Raw genomic sequence first — 20,991 nt, forward strand, 5'->3', positions numbered from 1 at the left:
TTGCAGACATCATGGTGGCCAACTGGTTCATACTCATACTACATAACAGCAAGTATGATGTGCTAAAGAGCTGACTTTTAGTGGCACAAAGGTGTGCATACACAATACAAACAAAACACAGCACCCACTCATTGCTCATTGGGGTGCTAGTGGTCAGAAACTCCAAGGGGTACCTTTAAAGGTCCAGAGTGTAACATTTAGGAGGATCTATAGATGCCAGATGCTGCTGGTCACCTTCCATGGAGGCCAATTCAATTCACTTCAATTCAATTTTATTTGTATAGCGCCAATTCATAACAGAAGTTATCTCAGGACACTTTTCAAATAGAGCAGGTCTAGACTGAACTCCTTATAACATTATTTACAGAGTACCACCATGAGCAAGTTCCTGGCGACCACCATGTTGAACCGCCATGTTTCTACATAAGCCCAGAACAGACAAACCAAACACTGGCTGTTTGTATTTTACACGCAATTCGCAGCCACCGTAGTTTCTCCTTTGCACTTGGAAGGGGAGGGTGATGCAAGGTAGTTGCAATCTACAATTAAACCATTAGATGCCACTAAATCATAGATACTGACACTGGTCCTTCGTTTATTAAGAATCCTCTTATGTATGAGCCTGTAGTCTTCCTGGGGTCGTTAACACTAAAAGTACAGTGCAAACAATATAAAATATAAAAAATATATATATACAATATAAAAGAAAATACAAACATGAACTTAAGATATAATAGTACTAGACAAAAATAAAGACAAGACAAGAATAAAGTGATAACAGATGACAATAGGATTGACATAAAAAAAAGAAAAAACGTTCATAATCAGACCAGTATACGTGTTATTATGCTGTTATGTGAAAGAATATTTCATTATGTGCTTTCTAAAAGTTGTTTTGTAATAACCAATAGCTGTGATATCTTTGGGCAGAGAACTCCAGAGTGCTACTCACCTGTATATGACTTTGTTTTTGGGCCTTGGAGCATTATGTGACCAGAGGCAATCTCTTGTGCTATAACCGTGCACAGAGGCCATATCATGTGTCTGATGAGCCACACTGAATGGGTTGTTGGTACTAATGATACTCCGAAGTAGCCTTAAAACACACAAAGATATTTTCTGTTCAATCATTAACCGTGCTAATTGTGCACACATACACAGTAGATAACACTATGAATAGCCGAGAGCCAGTTGAGCAGCCTCATTTTGAGCAACCTGCATCTTCTCCAAAGAATGTCTAATTGATTTAATTATTGAGGGGTTGATGAACACAGAACACTTGAACTGATTCCTCTCCCTATTTTTATGACAAGGTTATTTATGTTTAGACCAGGATAGTGGGCTATCTAAGTATACGCCACAAGGTTTTATTGTGTTTTCTTGTTAAAATATTTGTGGAGCTGATGGTGCTGGATGTCATGTCCAGGAAACTTTGTTAAGTTTATTTAGTCTGTTTTGTCACGTGTCTATGTTGTCTTGTAATTTCCTGTTTTATTTTGGTTCTACTTCCTGTCTGTCTCTTGTCACCAGCTTTACTTTCTCCCTTTGTCTCTTTTCCCGATCCTGGGATTACCTGTCTCCGCCCTGATTGTTTCCACCTGTGCCCTTACCTTGTGTGTGTATATATAGTCCGTGTCTCCCTTTGTCCTGTGCCAGTTCGTCTTGTCCCATGCACCAGAGAGCCAGCGCTTTATCGTTCCATGTCCAATTGTCAAGTCTGTTGACAATTTGTTTTCTTAGTCATAGCATTTCCTCGCAAGAGTGATTTTCTGTTTGTTTTCTTAGTCCTAGTATTACCTCGCAAGAGTGTTTATTGTTTTGTTAATAAAACTTTATTTTGATACTTTTGTCTGAGTTGTGCAATTGGGTTCTAGTCCATAGTTCGGTCGTGACACTGGAGTCAATTGCAATGTATAAGGTTAGGCAACTACAATCTGTGCGGTAAGATACTGATCATGGTTGAAAACAAATACTATACTTGGATTGAGACGCACACAAACTCGTCAACTAGTCAAACATGTTACATAGCCTCAACTTCAGAAAGCACTGAACTCTTAATGTAAACTGTGTCTTGTAAAAGTGTTCCAAAGTATTGCTTTTAATTGGGCTCACAAAGGTATGAGAAACCTGCTGATATATTTTATTGGATAGGTATATCTGTAACATAGTTACAATATCGTAACATGTTTATAGCTTTTATATGATACCTTTACATGATTAGGGGTTTGAGAAGGATGTTACTTTGAAGATTGCCTATTCCGTATTAAATATTCAGTGCATAGCATCAAGTACTTCAAAAAAATATTTGTGTCTTGGATGGCATTTGAAGTTGAAAGTATATTTACCTCTGCTGAAGCTTAGCTGAAATGTTACGTGTGAGGTAAAGAAATCAAAGCAAGGGAAAACAGACCATCTTCCCTGTGCCTCCAGGGCCCCAAGGGCAGATATTTCGTTTACAAAAATAGATTATTTCTTACTCAAACTGGTACAGATTGTTTAGCAGGGGAAATTACTTCAAAAAACTTCAACATTAGCTGAAATTCAAAGATTTTTGCGACCTGTCCTTTTGAGGAATTGTATTCTGTGAAAATATATTAAATCAGTTTCCTCTTTCAAAGAGTGTTTCTTTGGTTATACTTAGCCAAATGTTTAGCATTTCACATAATTTACCAGGTGTAATGTAAACTTAATTACGTGCAATCCTCACCTGGAGGTGATGGAAATACTTCTGTGTGCATGTAGGGAGATCACTGTGCAGGCAGGTGGTTCTACAGCTCATGTTCTACCTGATGGGACCAGGGCTCAGCTACACTACATGAGTCAGACAGATGGACCTCTGCCAAGTTTGAAGGTCATTGTACTTATAGGCACCTTACACACACATGCACACATAAACTAAAGAATGGGACCACACTATCCACATTAGTGGTGCAACCAATGCTTTCCTGCACCGGTTCATGAGCTGTGGAAAAATGAGTGGAGGAGACATTCAGGCTAGATGCCTCTTGACTTATGCATGGTTTTTATAAGTGATGGTGGAGTGCTCACTGCTTGGAATAATTGTAAAATGAGCAAGTCTTGTTATAGCAGCCATCCGATGCGTATTACCGTTGACATTTCTCGTTGGTGTATCATTTATGCGATGCAAAGTTGGAGCTCATGCAGTAATACATATGAACCCTACTATTCAGGGATGCATATCATTTGAAGCAAGCACCAAGGTCTTCAATATTTTAGAAGGTCTAGGCTTTTCAAATTTTTCACTTAAATTCATGCAGTCAACATTAGATGTGCAAATCACACACACTTTTCAAAACATTCACTGACAGTGTTATAAGTGTGTGTAAATGTTTTGTAAGTGCATATTTGGGGTTTGTCCATCTCTCTATCATGTGGAAACTTTTCATTTCCTCAAACATACTGTCCCTAACCTCACCCTTCCGTCTCTTGTCCCCTTGTGTGAATAGTATATATGAGTTTTGCGTCAAGTATGTTTGTATAGTCCTCTATCGAGAAGGCTGTGCGGCCCATGTCAACCCTGTCTTCTGGAATTGAGGTTTATATACTATTAATGTCCAGCAGAAATACAGAAGACACATAGAGGCTTGACACATAAAGCAATACATTTTTATCAATAAAATAAGGAAACACTGCAAAGTGTAGATAATGGACATGTCAGTAAAATGTGCAATGACAACATTCACCATTTGTTTTCCTACAATATTTCTCTGGCACTACATACGTTAGTACATTACGGAATTGCTACATTTTTATGGTTATTTAAAGGCCCAGTTTGTAACATATTGGAGTATCTAGTTGCAGAAAGGGAATATAATATTCATAGGTATATTTTAATTAGTGTATAATCACCTTAAACTGAGAATCGTTAGAGTGAGGTGTTTATATCTACAGATGTTGTGGTTTTATGGGGGGATAAATGTGGCACTATTTCTTATTGGGGTGTAATACCTCCCGAAGTCTCCAATGTTTTCCTGGCAACCTCACAGATGAAAAGACTCCACTCAAACTACATGCAGGACTGTACAGGTACATTATCCAGGCAGTAAATCAGTATTATATCATTTCTAGGAGGTTGCCCAGGTCCTACCTGTTTTGACAGCACCTAGTGCTCGATGTTGTCCCTCATATTCATGTGTTTGTTACCTAATGTTGCATTGTATTCAGTTTCTCCAGAACAGTTTCTCTAGTTAATTCAGTCTGTTCGGTACACACATTGATTGCATGTCTGTCAGTCTGGGAAGAGGAATTTGTACTCTTACTCTTCCTGAAGTTTCTTCCTTTCTTCCTGTTAGACAGATTCTCGGACTCAAACTCAAAAACTCCCTAAAAACCTAAGAGTAGAAGCTGTCGTATGAAAGAATGGAAAGCCCTCTGAGGTCAATTTGTGGTTTTGTGATATACATAAATAATATCTGTGTTTTATATACAAATCTTAGGCAGAACTGCTCCATTACTTACTATCAACTATTTCATCATATCAGTTCAGATTTGTCAAATTCCTTACATTCACTTTTGAATTTTCATTAAAAACTGTTTGAGAAAATAAAACTCTTTTCAAAATGAGAAAAATTAATAATGATTTGGGTTCTCAAGAATTAAGTAATATAATCCATCCAAAAATGTAATCATCAGTCGTTGACTTGTCTTGCTGGCAAATGTTCCTCTTTCAAATATAAAAGGATATTGTGATTGTTCTTTTACTGTAAAACTGAAGCAATAACAGACTTTGCGGAATGAACATAGTATTACATCATATTCCATCTGTGTTGCATTCAACAATGAGCTGTCAGGGCTCTGCCCATTAAGAAGAGCCCACACCTCCCTCAGACCCCATTTGAAATTCTCTGGAAAGGCTCATGTTGCAGTAAAGAGCTTCTCCATCCCCTCCATACGTGCTGCCGTTAATGATGGAGATGAGAAGTGTCGGGGAGATCTTCCCACCCTTCCCCGGTAGAATTAGCATTAGCATAATGGGCCTTTTAACACAGCCCTTACCTGCCACAAGGCCCTCTGGAAGCTCGCTGTCCGGGGCCATTAGTGGCTAACTGGCAGTGAGCCAGTGCTCACCTTTCAATTGAAAAAAGAGGGCAGTAGAGGGGGTGGAACACAAAGAAAGAGATCATCAATTTTTCATGCTGAGAGTGAGTTTATCAGTTTATAAAAAACAGGACAATGAAAGCATTACAGTAACAGAAAAAAAAAATCACACTGAAATTGTGAACATAACACGCATCCATTTTTAATCAACCTTTAGGCGTCAAATTGCTTGAACCAGTGGCTTTTTAATTATGAAGATTCTCACTGCTTCTCTATAATGAAAAAGCTCAAACCCAGAGGAATGCAAGGAAAAACTTATGTAGAGGAAGTAAATATAATCTTGAACAAAAACAGCACACTATTCAGTCACTTTAATCACACAAATTCAGTTAAGAAATAATTTGTCTTTTTTTATCTAAGTTGGTCTCTCATTGCTTTAAAATGTAATAACTAGAATTATATACAATATGATGCAAAAAAGTGGATTACACTACAAAACTGTAAACTTATAAAGAAGTCATCCCTTCACATCACATCAGTGGAACCTCTTCACAGTTTGAAGAGCACCATGGCAACGCTGACTTAACTTTGCTCTGCCCTGTTGAAATGAGCAATCAGAGAGTTCTGTAATGTTTGGTTAGGTTGATGAACAGTCTGGACAGCAGGGAAACCTTAATAGGCCCGAAGGACAAGTTCAAGGTGCAATCAGTGCTAGGTTATTGCACAAAATACCATATGTTATGAGCAGACTAATTGCACGTGTTGCCATACTTGTCACTCCTTTGTTACCTCAATGACATTTCAAGCTTTCCTCCTCCACAAACCAAGTCACTGTATTGATTACCTCTCCGAACAACTGCCCTCTTCCTTTTGGCCCCCAGGTTATCCAATTGGGCTGTTCAGAGATCTCATGGCTCATGATCTGCAGTGATCGGCATCTGCTCTATCTTTTTTTGCACAACAGTGTGAGCCTATGAAAACTATGAAAAAATCGCTGCAGCAGGCACATGTTCGGCGGGTTGACCGCTCTGATGAGGACAGCGCAGGAGTTGGGAGTAATTTAGAGACACAGAAACCCCAATGGAGACGGATTAGGCTTTTGCCTGGTTGATTGTTTGCAGTGCATTGGGAGAAATGTATACTAATTACACGTGTTCTATGCAGGTTAATATGATTTTAACGGACAAAATTCCTGTTTATCTGTATATTAGTTCGTTCCATTCATATATTTTATCATTTATCAGAGAAATGTGCTTTGTTGAAAGTAGATATTTTCTACATGGCCCCTTTCAATTGAATGCCTGCTATTAATATCAATAGCTGTAATACTCTACACTCTCTGTTTGTTTTTTCAACACCAGTAGTTTTACTTGTTGAGTAATATTTCAGTAATGTCACAGTAATTCTACTTGAGTACATGTTTTTAGTACTCTTTCCACTACTGCAGGTTCCACCTTCACATTTGTGATGTCATGTAATTGTATTACCCAGGGTAATACAATTATAATTTACCCTTATAATGCCAAGGACTGTTTTCATTGGGACTTTTTTCCCTGATGAGGGTAGTTCATATGAAAACAGATGATAGCACAGTCTATGTGCTACCTTGACAAACTGGGACTCTGTTTTTAGAAAGCCAGATTACAATTGAGTTAAAATATTTGGCATGCTTTATTTGATAGTAATAACTGGAAACAGACAGGAAATGCAGGACAGAGAGAGGGGACCTTGACACATGGTACACAATCTACCAGGTGAGCTAACAGGGCACCCCTGAATATATGTTTAATACTTAAATATCCAAGAATCTAAGATAGAAAGACATTTCTAAAATAGAAAACGTCCCTTGTCTTGATTCCACTATGATAATTGTATCTTATAACTTGTGTGAATGGACAGAGTAGAACAGTTATTTTAATAAATTATGATTCTCACATGGATAGCACACAGATGACCATATTGTTTTGCCACAGCTCTGTAGGTATCCTGTTGCCCTGTTTGATGGTTCTCATACAAAAGCAAAGCGGCTGCTTGCTGCTTTTTATCAAAGTCAGGAATGTTCATCTGATTAGGACCAAACTAACTCACCTATCCTTGAAGTATTTCCTCCTATAAAAAATATAACGTACTATTTAAAAACACTATCGATAAAACATAAACCTTGTCCATGTAAGTTTTCTTCACTTCATCCTGGTATGCTGCTCTGTAATAGGATCATACTGTAACTGTCTCTTGTGGTCAGACAGTAGAATACACCCACTGTACGGTTGTTGAGAAGAAAAATTGTAGAGGTTGGTCCTGGTCTAGAGCATGCGTGGCTGCTTCACTGAGAATTGTTTCCCATAAAGTGGATGAGACAGAACTCCTGGTTAAGAAAGTTGAAGGCTTTTGAGGACAGATTCCCCACTCTGGCCAAAATTGCCTAGATTGTTTTTTTGTGACACAGATCTCTTTTATTCATGACAGTGTAAACAACACAAATCACATGGAATCTGATATTTCCAATTCTGATTTGGGCCATTTTAATTATTTTTCATTATTCATATTTTCACATGTGGTCCACATCAGATACAAGTATGATTTGTTTGCAATGGGACCTCAGTGTGCACAGTCAATATCAGAATTCATGTGACTTTTATGTTACTGTAGATTGTCATTTGTCATGCAAGTCACTTCAGGGCCGTAACACGTAACAAATGATGTGAACAGCCAAAAAAATAAAAATAAATCAGAACTTGCTACTAAGGTTTGCTGTGTGAAGGTAGATGCTTACAGGCCCTGACTACACTACAATGGCAGGGGTGCTGTGCTTATTCCTTGTATTAACATAATAATTTAATAAGATGGGTCACACTAAGCAAGATTTACTGTATTTACTTGCCTCAGTAAGAAAACTGAATACCTGAAAAAAGCTAAAGAGATAGAGAAAACATCCCAGCTGGAGTATTTTTTTTTAGGTAAGCAAGGTTAGTCCATTGACAGATGACAGAATACTTTTTGCCAGGTCAACACCCCCAAGAATTTCTCTTCCCTTTTGAGCAATGTAGGGGGACTGCAGCTGAGGACGAGGCAATGAAGCTTGGTGCTCCAGAAATATGTAAAGCGACAGGGGACAAAATTGCCCAAAGGCTTCACCTTGTAAAATACTGCTTTGTGTTTCTGTCCCATCCAGTAAGTTGGTGTGTATATTTGTGAGTGTGGGTGTATATGTATATTGTTGATAAAAATAAAATAAAAATTCAGCTTCCTGGGTGGTGCTGGTTATGTGTATCATTAAATTTATCCTGACACCAATCACAGCTTCACCTTCCCTTGACCTGTCCTTTCTTTTGGTATTTCTATACTTTTCCAAAAGACAACATTTCCAAAAGGCACTCGCTCAGCTCAGCTCATGACACCAGCTCTACCATATTTTTTTCTCCTTTTCTTGTCATGTGTGGACAGTGAAAGGTAACATTTATTTTTAGAGGTGCCATCCCCAACAGATAACGAGAGCCTGGTGCTCATTACCGCCGCTGTAAGATAGTGAACTGTCACATATGGGTGAGACAAATGTAGAGCAGCCCCCCACTGTCACCCAAATGAAAATAATTACACTCCAGAGGCCCCTCACCTTGTTCTCATTACTCACTGGGTGCAAGGTTCCAGCAAGATACAGGCACAAGGCATATAAAATAGAGATTACGCCACAATAGGGACAGGATTGGAACCATCTTTTTGCCATTTGGTTAGTGTGTTTAAAGACTTTGAGGATTTGTCTAATGTAGTGAGGAGGACTGAAAAATAAAAAGAGATGGAAATGAGAGGAATGTGTGTGTTGGAGAGAGTAAGCAAGAGACAAGTGAAAAGGCAGTTTAATTTTCAGTTTAGAGTGCATAAGCTGTTAAAAGCTGTTTTTCACACTATCTTTCAGAGGTACGGACACACATAATTAGAAAAACTGCTCAGGAATTTGTTCTTTGCTACAACATTACCTTTTAATTATGCTCATGTACTTACTGAGCGAACCCTTAATGTCCCAGATTAACTTTTTTCAGCATTTGGAAAGTTAATATTGTAAGAAGTACAGTACATTACAGTAGAGTTCTTACGACATCCTTCAATGTTTCCTGTTGTCAAGAAATGCCACGAAGAAACCAAAACCATTAATGCATTAGTCCATCTCTCAATATGTACCTTCTGACTTTCCAGCCCTTTCTATGGTACTCCAACCCCAAACATTACCCAAACCCAAACTATTGTTAGCTGTGGATCATTGCTATTATTACTATTATTGAAAATGACTTATGTTAGCAAGATTGTGTATGTGGGATTGAGTCTAAAAGAGTCTAACAAAGTTAACCGTGATGAAGAAATATGTCATCTAGTGCAACAGTGTGGCTCATTAATTTATAACAACAATGGAGCTTAATGCCACAAAGGGAATGAAATATATCAAGAAGGTCTGCACGGCTGAAATGTGTAGGCATGTTTTTTTAACTGCTAAAGTTAAAAGTAAATAGCCATTGATATATTAAATCCCTTTTAAATCACTGCCCTCAGATTTATTCAATCATTCTAAACTGGTAGAATCCCCAAATGTGAAGCATACCAAAGGGACACCTCCATGCAGTTTGTTTTGTGACAGAGATATACAGGATTAAGCTTCAGCGATACTGACAATACTTGTTGGCAAGGTGAATTTATTGTTGGTTTTGGACTTTTCTTGGGATTTGTTGACAATTAGCAAAATGTAACACATCACTGTCCTTATGCTTTAAAATGATTTGTTTAAGTCTCATGGAAAAATAATAAGAAAGTCTATGCTAATATTAGAGACAAATCTGGGATTCCTGTGTTGAAGGGAATTGCCATCTTAAGTGTTTACTTTATCATATATATTTTATGCTTTGGCACCAAACACTACCACTGATCATAAATCACTAATGCATTATACAGAAGAATTAGTTCATAGGAGACTAGTTAAGCCAGGTGGCCAGCTGAAACATATTGCCATCGTACCTGCACATTACTGGCACACGGAGCATAAGTAACACAAAGGCCTATATTGTATTTCACCAGCCATATGCAATTTACAATGTTCACAAGTAATGTATAAGCAAAAGTTTCACATGAATATATTCAACATTTTTGCAGGAATTATCCGAATTCACTTCTTATCTTTTGAATATATAGATGTCTGTCTAAAAGGAAATGATCTTCAGCATGCAACTTCTCCAAAGTGGCAGTGTAATTTCCTGTATTAGGAAAAAGGTTTCTGCACCGATGGCTCAGTGATAAAATATGGAATATACTCCAAAAAGGTGGTTACATTAACAGAATCTGATAGTGGCTTCATTGCACATAATCACAGGAGAATTGCTAATGGATGTGTGAGATTTTTAGATTCAGTATACACTCAATAGCCTATACATCAATCCATCCACTTTCTAAAATGATTATCCTTGTTGGGGTCATTTTAGACTGCTGCACACATTAGATAATACTTACTGTATTGCAGTCATAGCCCACATTATACAACCATAAATACATGCTATGCCACTGCTGTGCAGAAGAAATGTAAAATATAGATTTTTTAACTGTTGTGCATAGAAGCTCTTGTTGCAAATGCTAAAAAACAAAGAATTCATCTATGTCAGTTACAAAATAAAAAATCTGTTAATTTAATAAAATAAACATTCACTACTGACACTATACTGGGAGTTTTTTCTTTTTTCTTGAACAACAAATGACAACAATGAATTATTTTAATACAAAGAAGCTGTCACCATTCAAAATTTGTCAAGGGAAACACTGCTACAACCAACAAGAAAAAGCAAAGACATCTCAAACCTCAATAGCTGTTTTCCCAGACTCCTCTCTGTCAAGCAAAGTGAACTTGAGCATCAAATATTGAGAACCTTTCTGAAGATGTCCTAGTGGGTATTTTTTGCCACCATTAGAGCTACCTTAGTGGCAAAGGTCAAAACACATTAAGAACCATGCCTGTCCTTATGCTGTCCCTGCAGCCTGCCGGTGAAAATTTTCTTTTAAGAAAATGCACCTGTCCCATGTCCCTCGAATGTAGAAAGGATTATACACCCTTGGGAATTAAACCTTTGTCTCTTATTCTGCTATCCAGCTGTCAAAAACTGAAGGAATCATTTATTCTGAGTGAGAAATGGGCCCTCAACTGAGTGTCTGGGACTCATGAGTTATTGAGCAAAGAATCCATTGATTATTGATTGTAGATCCTTTCGCACTTATATGTATTTAATGTCTCAAAAACTTTTTCTGTGGAGATTCTGGGTCATTCCAGCTCTTGAGAGATTCACTTTGATGTTAAAAACGTCACTGTGTTGGTAAGGCGTAAACATAGGGCAACTGCATGTGGAATTTACTTCATCAACATTATATAATCATGACATTAAAAACAAAACTGACCGGAGAGGTTTATGCAGAAAGATGTGGATTTTTTTCAGTGTGGTTTCACTTGCTGTGTCCATAAAACATTAGCTTATTTAATCAGCTTTACAAAATCAGCCCTGAATTTGGATTATAATTAAACTTCCACATATAAAGAGTGAATTAACCTTATTAGTGTCTAGTATTCTAAATGTGTTATATGAATTTAATTTAATGAGTTCAAGGTTTAGGAGCAGAAGATGGCCTCCCAAAATTATATATTGTTTTGTTTGTTTTGATTTCTTAATCATATTTTGGATTGAATGCGCTCTCATGTGGCTATGATCTCTGGATGGTCTGTGTTCAGTGAGTGGAGGAGAGCAGCAGCACATTCAGGTGACCAATGAGCAATTAGACAGAAACATGATACTCACATATCCCCATTGTTTCTACTCCATTGTTTTTGTTCTAAATTATTTAACCTATTCAAATTATAATTTCAAGACAGACATGACAGGCAAAAGCATTGTTTTTCATGCACTGGTCCACTTTGACAGTTTGGGCTATTTTGCTTCCAAAACATGACAATCAGTAGTCGACATCATCTTGGCACCATAAATGAAGAAATCATGGCAATCCATCCAATAGTTGTTGAGACTGGTGGACCAGCCATCTGACTGATAGACCGGACGACAGACCTAGCCCTAGATCTATGCCACTAGCGTTCAGAGCACGCTCTCATCTTTGGTTCAACACAAAATGCTTCCTACCATTTTGCAAAGAAAGTGCAACTGCTTCAAGGCAGGTTGACTGGCTCGGACAGCGGATAAACAGACACTGTGAGGCATGGGGGGGGGGACTTTCTTGAAGTGCCAGCTGGAGGCAGAGAGGGAAATAGTTCCCTCCTGCCATGCCAGCTCAGACACCTGTCCTGAGCCAGATTAATTGGCTCGGGACAGGTTAAAGTGCAAACATTCAGTGACAGAGTAAGAGAGAGTGAAAGAAAGAGAGAATAAAAGACCAGATCTATGAACAGTTACACGGTCTACCTCTCTATTTTTCATTCCATCTAAGTCCATGTATTTTATATACTCTGAATGTGTTTGGTAAAGTGAGGCTTATGTGTACATAGCTGAGTAGTACAAATTTGAAGATGTTTTCTACACTGTGTGAAACATTTGAGTGTGTGTGTGTGTGTGCATGCATGGCAGTAAATGTGTGAAAATACTATTTTCTCTCTATGTCTGTACTAGCAAGCCCTGTTAAAAGCCACTCAGGTGACGCATTTATTGACACTGAGTGGGAGTTTTTTGGCTTTACCACAATGCATTATAGACTAACTTCAAGAACATTTCAACCTTGATTATGGAGCCAAGTACTTGTAGTCTACTCTTCTGGGATTTCTGCAGATCAGGGACTCTTTGATGATCACATGATCACATAAATGGAATAACCAAAGGCAATGCAGAGGTTTCAGCTGAGCGGGGTGTGTTTTTGTGTGTTATTGTTAGCCTAAACATAAAATGTCAAACAGTTTTCTATGTCAAACAAATGGACAATGCAACGTGCATTGAAAAGTGACCAGAATTGGAATGCATTTAAGATCAGGAAGTTGGTTCATCCACAATATCTAGCATCACTGTATTTGGTTCAGACTGAGAGCAATAACTGACTAAAACTCTAATGGGCCTGCTAAATTTTAAGCATATCAGAAATGTATTTTGGCCCCTAGACTGATGTGATGTAGTTTGATAAGTGATATAGAAACAAACAGCAGCTTGCAGTTCAATGATTTATATAGTAATTTGCTAATTTGTCCTCCCCCTTTGAATTTGGTCTTTTGGGGAAAAGATTATACAACAGAAAATACACTCTGCACTCATCCACCCTGCTAGAGATGAGAGCATAAATGAATTACTCTAAATCTTGTATGGACACAAAACTTGTAACCCCTAATATCCACTGGATGCAGCAATCAATGGACACCATATTTGAGTCTGGTGTCCAGTTTTCATAATTCATCAGTGGTACCAGTTTATAAATGTTGACGCCCCTCATGCTTTATAAGTTTTTCTGTGAGGTTTCCTTGTATGAGTGTACGAGTACTCAATTGTACTTTGTGTTTAGTGCAAAACTAACACGATGAACATGGTAAACATTACCTGCTTAACATCAGTGTGTTAGCATTGTCATTGTGTGCACATATTAGTGTGCTAACATCAGCATTAGCTCAAAGCACCATTGTGCATAAGTACAGAACCACAGAGCTGCTGGCATGGGTGTAGTCTTAACTGTCTAGTCTTGCAGGGCCATCAAGCACCAAAAAACATATGCAATTGCATGCATTACAGTATAGTGAGCTACACCCAATAGCTCCAACAGTTGTCAAATCATGCTGGAGCTATTTGGATGAATTCATAAGGATGTTGGGATGGAATTCATGACTTCTGCAATTTAGTCATCAACAACTCCCAGAAAGTAGTAGATTAATATTTTTCACCCTACGGTCTCAAAATCTCCGAAAAGCCTCTTGCTGCACCCTGGTAGCAGCTGTTTGACAGCCTGCATGTGATTTTTTAGTCTAAGCCACCAAACTCACCCAAAATGTTTTATTTCAATTTGAATAGAGTATGAGTGACACAATTCTCTGCCATGTTTTTGCTACTTAGATAGGCTGATTTCTAATTTAATAGATGAGTAAGTTCCCCACAACTATATGTTTAATCAGTATGTTTGATGCAATTCATATAATTATTATTTTTTGCCTTTGATTTTATAAGCCTCCACTGACATATTACTATTATTCCAACAAATGCAGTGTTAAAGGATCAGACTTCCATGAGTACACTGAGACATTACTGTCGATTAATTTTTTGATTAGGGTTCATTGGGTAAGTGGGGCATTCTGAAGACAACATAAAAGCTCATTTACTCAAACCATTAGGCATTCTGCTATCATGGTAATATGCTCAAACTTGTTTTCCACACAAATTTGAAACTGACCAGGCAGATTTACTGGCTGTGTCCATTCAAACAGCGATAACACACTTTAGTGAAAAAGAGTTAGATAGTCACATCAACAGTAATAAAGTGAGGAAGACCCTACTCTGAAAGCAAGACTTCACCTACTGCAGGTAATTTATTGTAAATTTCTAACATGTCAAAATCTACTCGCAGATGGCACTTCTAACTTGTGAGTCTGTTCTTGTTTGTAAATGCTAAACCCCATTATGTTGGATTGAGATGCAAGCTGGCAATTATCTATGGGTCTCTAAAGCAAAAATTGTTTATACTGCTGGCCCCAAGTGTGACATTGACCCCCTGAAATACACCTGTAACAATGCTGTCAATATATTTAGCTAATAAGCATATCGCTTCTAAACTTTTGTGATTTGGACAGAGTAATCTTTAAAATTGTAGAGCATCATGCAACTTTAATAACAATGTGTGTACAATGTTTGGCTGACTGTCTGAATCTTTACAATAAAGGAAATCTACCTTTGTCTGTTAGAGATCCTTGTGACTATGCTGTGACACACTATTCCTTTAAGAATCATTTTATCTGACTCTGATTGATCTTTCTGAAAGATGACTCATGCCACATATGAGTGCAGAGACTGGCAGACACTTCTACATGAGATCTTTTCCTCCAGAGACTTGACAAGATCCTGACAAAATTAGCTCTGTATTTCCTTTGCCCTTCTTCTACAAATCTAATTTATGTGACAGCACAGAGCGAGCTGTGATTTGTAATTAAACTATAGACTGGAATATAATTGGTATTTCCTTGCATGACAAGCATACCAGCCTGAGCTATCCAAAGTGAGCAGGTGGATGAATCCTGAGCTAATCTGTCATATTTTTGCTAAACAAATCTAATGCAGGAAAGAGAGAGAAGCAGTCTCTCCATGTCTGTCTATCGACTGTATCTGTCTAGCCTATCTATCCCATTGATTTATTGACTTATTGTGTTGTCAAAATAAATTTAAAATCATATGTCATGAAGCAGTGCTGGTATCAACAGACTGCTCACTGTGGCATTTTGGAGCAAAAGGTGAAGTAGCTGGGCTCAGTTCCTCCATGTATAAGGCCATGAAAAACAGTGGATTTCCTCCTTTGGAATAAGTTTCTCCAAGGGACAGAGTAACCCCAAAAGATGAAGCATCGATAGTCGGATTAGTGTGGTGTTGACTGTAATGTGGACGTTGTGTTTGACTGTTATTAAGGTGCTGAGCCTGTGGGTGAAAGTTTAGTCCCATGTTTACCATTAAATCTAGGTTCCCAGCCTTGTGCTCAGTCATTAGTTTTGCGGACCAAAAGAATTGGTGAGCACAAGGAACTAAAATGAACTTGAGCTCAGAGTAGAACTGCAAGTCAAGTTGAGGGGATTTGGCCATCTAATTAGGATTCCTCCCCAATGCTTACCTGTAGTGGACCTTGTGCTCACTGAGGTATTTTTCAGCAGAGGTAGGAGCAGCTGGGTTGTGTTAGCACCCCCATATTTAAGGCCATGATAATTTGCCAGAAATAATTGATTGCCCCCTTTAGGTTAGTTGAGTGCAGGATAAGTTGCCTCAAGTGAAGGAGCTCAAGTATCTTTGGATCTTGTTGACAAATGAGAATTAGATGCAGCATGAGATCAACACGCTGACTTGTCCTGTATTGACAGTAATGTGGACGTTGTACTAGACTGTTGGGGTGACAATGGGGCTGAAGAAAGAGAGAATGAGATAACAGATACAAGTGACTGAAATTACTTTTCTTTCCAGGGTGTCTACGCACACTCTTAAAGACACTGTGAGAAGCTCGGACATCAAGACAGAGAATATAACTGTGGGATTTGCATATCTAGCCTGGGAATGCCTTTTGATATCCAAGGACTAGAGGAATTAGCAAAGAAGAAGGGTGAAGATTAATGGATGGTATTACAAATTAAATTAAAATATCCAAGAAGATGAGCTGATGCATGATGGGATTTTATTGGTATCTGAGTTCATAATTATGAACATGTCAGGTTTGTTTTCTGTGCTGGCTGCATGGACATATGTCCGACATCATCATGATTGCTAAATTACTATAACTTATTATTAATGTTATTTTTGCTCTGTCTACCTCCGACACATACACACATAGCAACTCAATGCAATAACATGGCTTCCAGTTTAATCTGTGTAACATGCATGTAACATAAAAACAACATTTCTCGAATGTTCTTTCTTTCGCGTTTGACACAGATCTATCTACATTATATGTTCTTTTTTTATCCTTTTTTAGCTTTGTTATCTTGTTAGCTATATCTCTTATGCTATCTTCTTGTTTATCTGTTTATAGCACGGTATAAGTACACAACAAGCTACTGACAACTGGAGTTATTTTTATGTTTCAATATACATTGCTGATAAACTTGGTTCTTATTTAAATTAGAAGGGTTTCTTTGAAATGCACCAAAACTAGTGAAAATTATCTGACATTATGTGGGATTATTTTCCTGTTTATTTTTTTTTATGTTGAGACATCTCTCAAGAGACCGAATTTGTGTCACAGGGGATTTAAATTGCTGATTTGCAAGCATGCAAGCTTAATGGATGCTTCCATCATTTGGTGATTTGCAGACATTCCACATTACACACTGCACCAATTATCAGCCTTATGGGATGCGTCTGAAAATAATACTGACATAAAAATGACACTACCATCGTGCATATTTTCTTCTTTAAAAATGTATATTCCCTCTGCCAACAATGCCTTATTCAACTCTGACTCTCCCTTGCCCTGTAAACACTAACTTGCAGATTGCCTGACTTGCAGGTGGCAAGGCAACAAGGTATTGCTCCCACGGCATGGGCATGGCATGGCCTATGCCCAGTTAAGTTAAAACAGCTGTACTGAATGGCCTCAGGCACTCACTTGTAAGCACAAACCCCAGTTCATGGCTACAAGAGTGGGGCTCAGTGTTCCTATTCTGGGCAATATTCCCTCTCTTGCTTTAACTGATCATGTATCAGAATCAGCTTTATTGGCAACATATGTAAACACATTCAAGGAAATTTAAATAGGCATACAGCTAAGACCAGGGACAACAAAGCTGAATCCATGGTGGCCGTACCAGGAGACAAGGTTCCTGAAGACACTGCTCTGTTCCGGTTTGTGTCTGTTTTTATTTTAATTTTTGAAAATTGTTTGTTGTTCAGCCATAAAGTTTGAAACCGTAAAATCCCTAAAAACCAAATACCAAGCATATGTATCTGCTCATCTGTTTTGGTAGCACAATGACTGCACAGCCATTTGATGAGAAATTTATCGCATCTTGGGAGACAGTTTGCTCCTTAACTTTTCTCTGAACTTTATTCTAATTTCAGACTAACCTGACAGAGTGTGACAAAGAGGTCGTTAGCTGTCTAAGATAAGCCTTGTGTGGCTAATCCAAACCTTGTCACGTAGTGACAGTTACTCTTCTTGATGCTACCTGTACCGATATTTATCCATTATTTCAAGGATTGCTCTGAAACATACAAGGGAAAAAAATTCAGCCTGGACTGCGCCTGTTGGAAGACATTAAATCTATTTATCTGGATTTTGACATCTTTCATTACCCTGCTGCTGTTCTGTAAATGGTTCATTTTCAGTTATTGAACCAATAGTAAAAGTGTCTAACTGGATGTGAGCTCATATGATTGCCTTCTATTTTTACCTCAGTAAAGTGTGAAGAGTCTCTCTCTCTCTCTCTCTCTCTCTCCATCTCTCTCCATTTTGGACACAACACTCCCCTCATTTTATTATAGTGGCAAACAAAAAACAACAAATAACAACTTTTATTTGGAAGGATGCCTGCAAAACTAATGTGTGACATGGAATGCTGTTGAAATAAAATACTGTATTATTCATGCCATGGGCATATCAGTATTATCCCCAGGATCTATGATTTTAAATATTAAATCAGGCAGAGGGAAAAGTTATTTTAGGTAACTAGAATAAATGGGCACACATAATTTCCCTGAGCAAAATTGAAAATCCCCATTTTTCATTCATCATGGACAGACAAACACTGAATTTCTATTCATCAAAACTGAATAAACACAGTAGTCGCACCAATAAAGTTGCCAGAAATAAAGCTTTATACAATGCTTGTATACCATGAAATAAAAGAATGGTTACAGGTATATAGATACAATTCATTTTTTAAATGTAACAAAAAGGTTAACCCCACCACTAAACTTAAATGCATAATTCGAACATGGACTGAATCCCAAGACGCACCCGGGGTGTGTGCGGTAGGACTTGGGATTTCATCTCTGCTTTTTGCAGATGACATTCTTTTGGACTCATCAGACCGTGACTTCCAGTGTGTGCACTGGGGACAATGAGTGTCATCCAACTGTGAAGTGGCCTGGTATGAGGGTCAGCACCTCCCTGTCTGTAAGGTAACAGTGGACTGCTCCCTCCGGGTGAGCAGTGAGTCACTGACTGAAGTTAGGAGGTTCAAGTATCTTGGACTTATGTTCAAGAGTCAGGGTAAAATGGGTTTTCATCTTTTTAAGTCTACTGATATGTGTTAATATACTAGTAATTTATATGCTCAAAAATGACTTAAATTGACCAAAAAGCGGTGACAAAATAATAATTAGTGTTGCAGTTGATTATATCTGTTTTCCTCTAACTCACCATTTCCAACACTGGAACCAAAAAATAAAACACTTCAAAAAAAAGTCAATTTCTACTAAAATGAAAAAAAAAAAAAAAAAAAACCTTCTCTGGAAGATCCACACTTGTGACTTTTCTTGACTTTTATTTACCTCAAATAGTTGGACTAAAAGCAATGCTTTCTTTCTCAGCTATGCCCTGTTCCACACAGTTTCACACATTCACACCTGGAAGCTGCCCAGATAAACCACAGTCTGCACTCAGTGTATTTAGTGCTGCTCAAAATGGCTGACCACTTTCCATTACTTCCACAAGCCTGTGTTGACAGTTGTAAGTAAGCATCTTTCCATCATGTTCAAATATTGATCCATGTCCCTGGCTTGTCTTTTGAAAAAGAGGACCCCTCAACACACATTACATATTTTTGCTGAGTTTGCGGTCATGAACTTTCTGTGTGCCTGTGTCTATTTTGTAGACACACTTACTGTAAGTGAATATCACAGCTCCTGAAGGAAAAGCAAGAATAAGGCAGGACATGGCAGTAAAAATCAAAACCTTTTGTTGGTTGAATTTCTTTTCAGATTAAACCACCCAGAGTTCTCCTCTAGGAGATTGTTCTTTACCGTAACGTTATGAAATGCATGTAATATGCAAGTAGAGAAGCATAATGCCATCCCAGCAAAATGTTCATAGTTCAAAAATGAGTATGACTAAAGCAATAACAAAAACATTCTTCAATATTGCAGACATAAATGAGGAAAGAGAAAACCGAGCAAGCAAAATGGCTACTGATACTCAGTGTTGGGAAAGCTACTTTGAAAGTATATCTTTGCAAACTACCAATTAGTCTATTTCACACTGGAATAAGTTAAACTACAGCAAAGCCACCTTATGCCAGCAAAAACTGCCACTCAATTCAGTTTACTGTAAAAAGTGCCCACTTGTTCACACATTATATATATATATATATATATATATATATATATATATATATATATATATATATATATATAAGCCACACTATTCATAGGAAAGTGCAAGAAATGTCAAATTGTCAAATGTCAAATGTCAAGCTGCTTTTGTATACTATGACTCCTACCATCCAGAAATTCAGTTAGCCAGGTAACTTTAAAAATAGCATACTTCTGTGTACATGTGTTAATAAATAGCAATAATACATAATACATTCAATTCAAGTTTTTTCAGATTCAAAACATAAAAAGCTGTAGCCAGATGTTTTTAGAGGTCAGCTGACAATCCAGCTTAGAGAGACAATGGTTAAATAAAAAATTAAAAAATCATTCCTTTCCTTTTATGGCCCAAGATTGTTTGTGATTTCAGCAGTTAACAACACAAAACACAACAAAAAAAAGTAATTTCATTCAATCACTTTGCAAATATGAATATGTTCAAACTACCAGCAAGCTACTGCAAAATGTTAAAGTATTAATATCATGTAGTTCACTACTCCAGCACTGCTGATACTTTATAGTATTTATAGTATTTTATTTGTTGTTTGTAAAGCACTTTGGATCTCTGTGTCAAAAGGTACTATATAAATAAAGCTTTGCTTACTAGTATGCAGCTAGTTGTAGTATATAAATGTATATTCCACTTATTGAATAGTCAAAGTAAAGTTAAAAATGAGTGTGTTACATCTGTCATAAACATTAGCGTCTTCGTCTTTTTCCCACCGGTTTTGACTGTTTGCCCCATCTTCATTGTCTGCACCTGTGTCTAATTAGTCCCCTCCCCTAGAGTACATATTATCTGTGTGTCAGTTAGTCTGTGTCAGTTTGTTGTTGCATCTTTGTGTCTAGAGTTCCAGCCTTCGTTTCCCTAGTGTTGTGTGTTTTCTGTTCTTTTGGGGGGTGTTTCTCCCTGTTTTTGGACTCTGCCTCTGCCTAC

Source organism: Dicentrarchus labrax, unplaced genomic scaffold (assembly GCF_905237075.1).
Source record: "Dicentrarchus labrax unplaced genomic scaffold, dlabrax2021, whole genome shotgun sequence".
Lineage (NCBI taxonomy): Eukaryota > Metazoa > Chordata > Actinopteri > Moronidae > Dicentrarchus > Dicentrarchus labrax.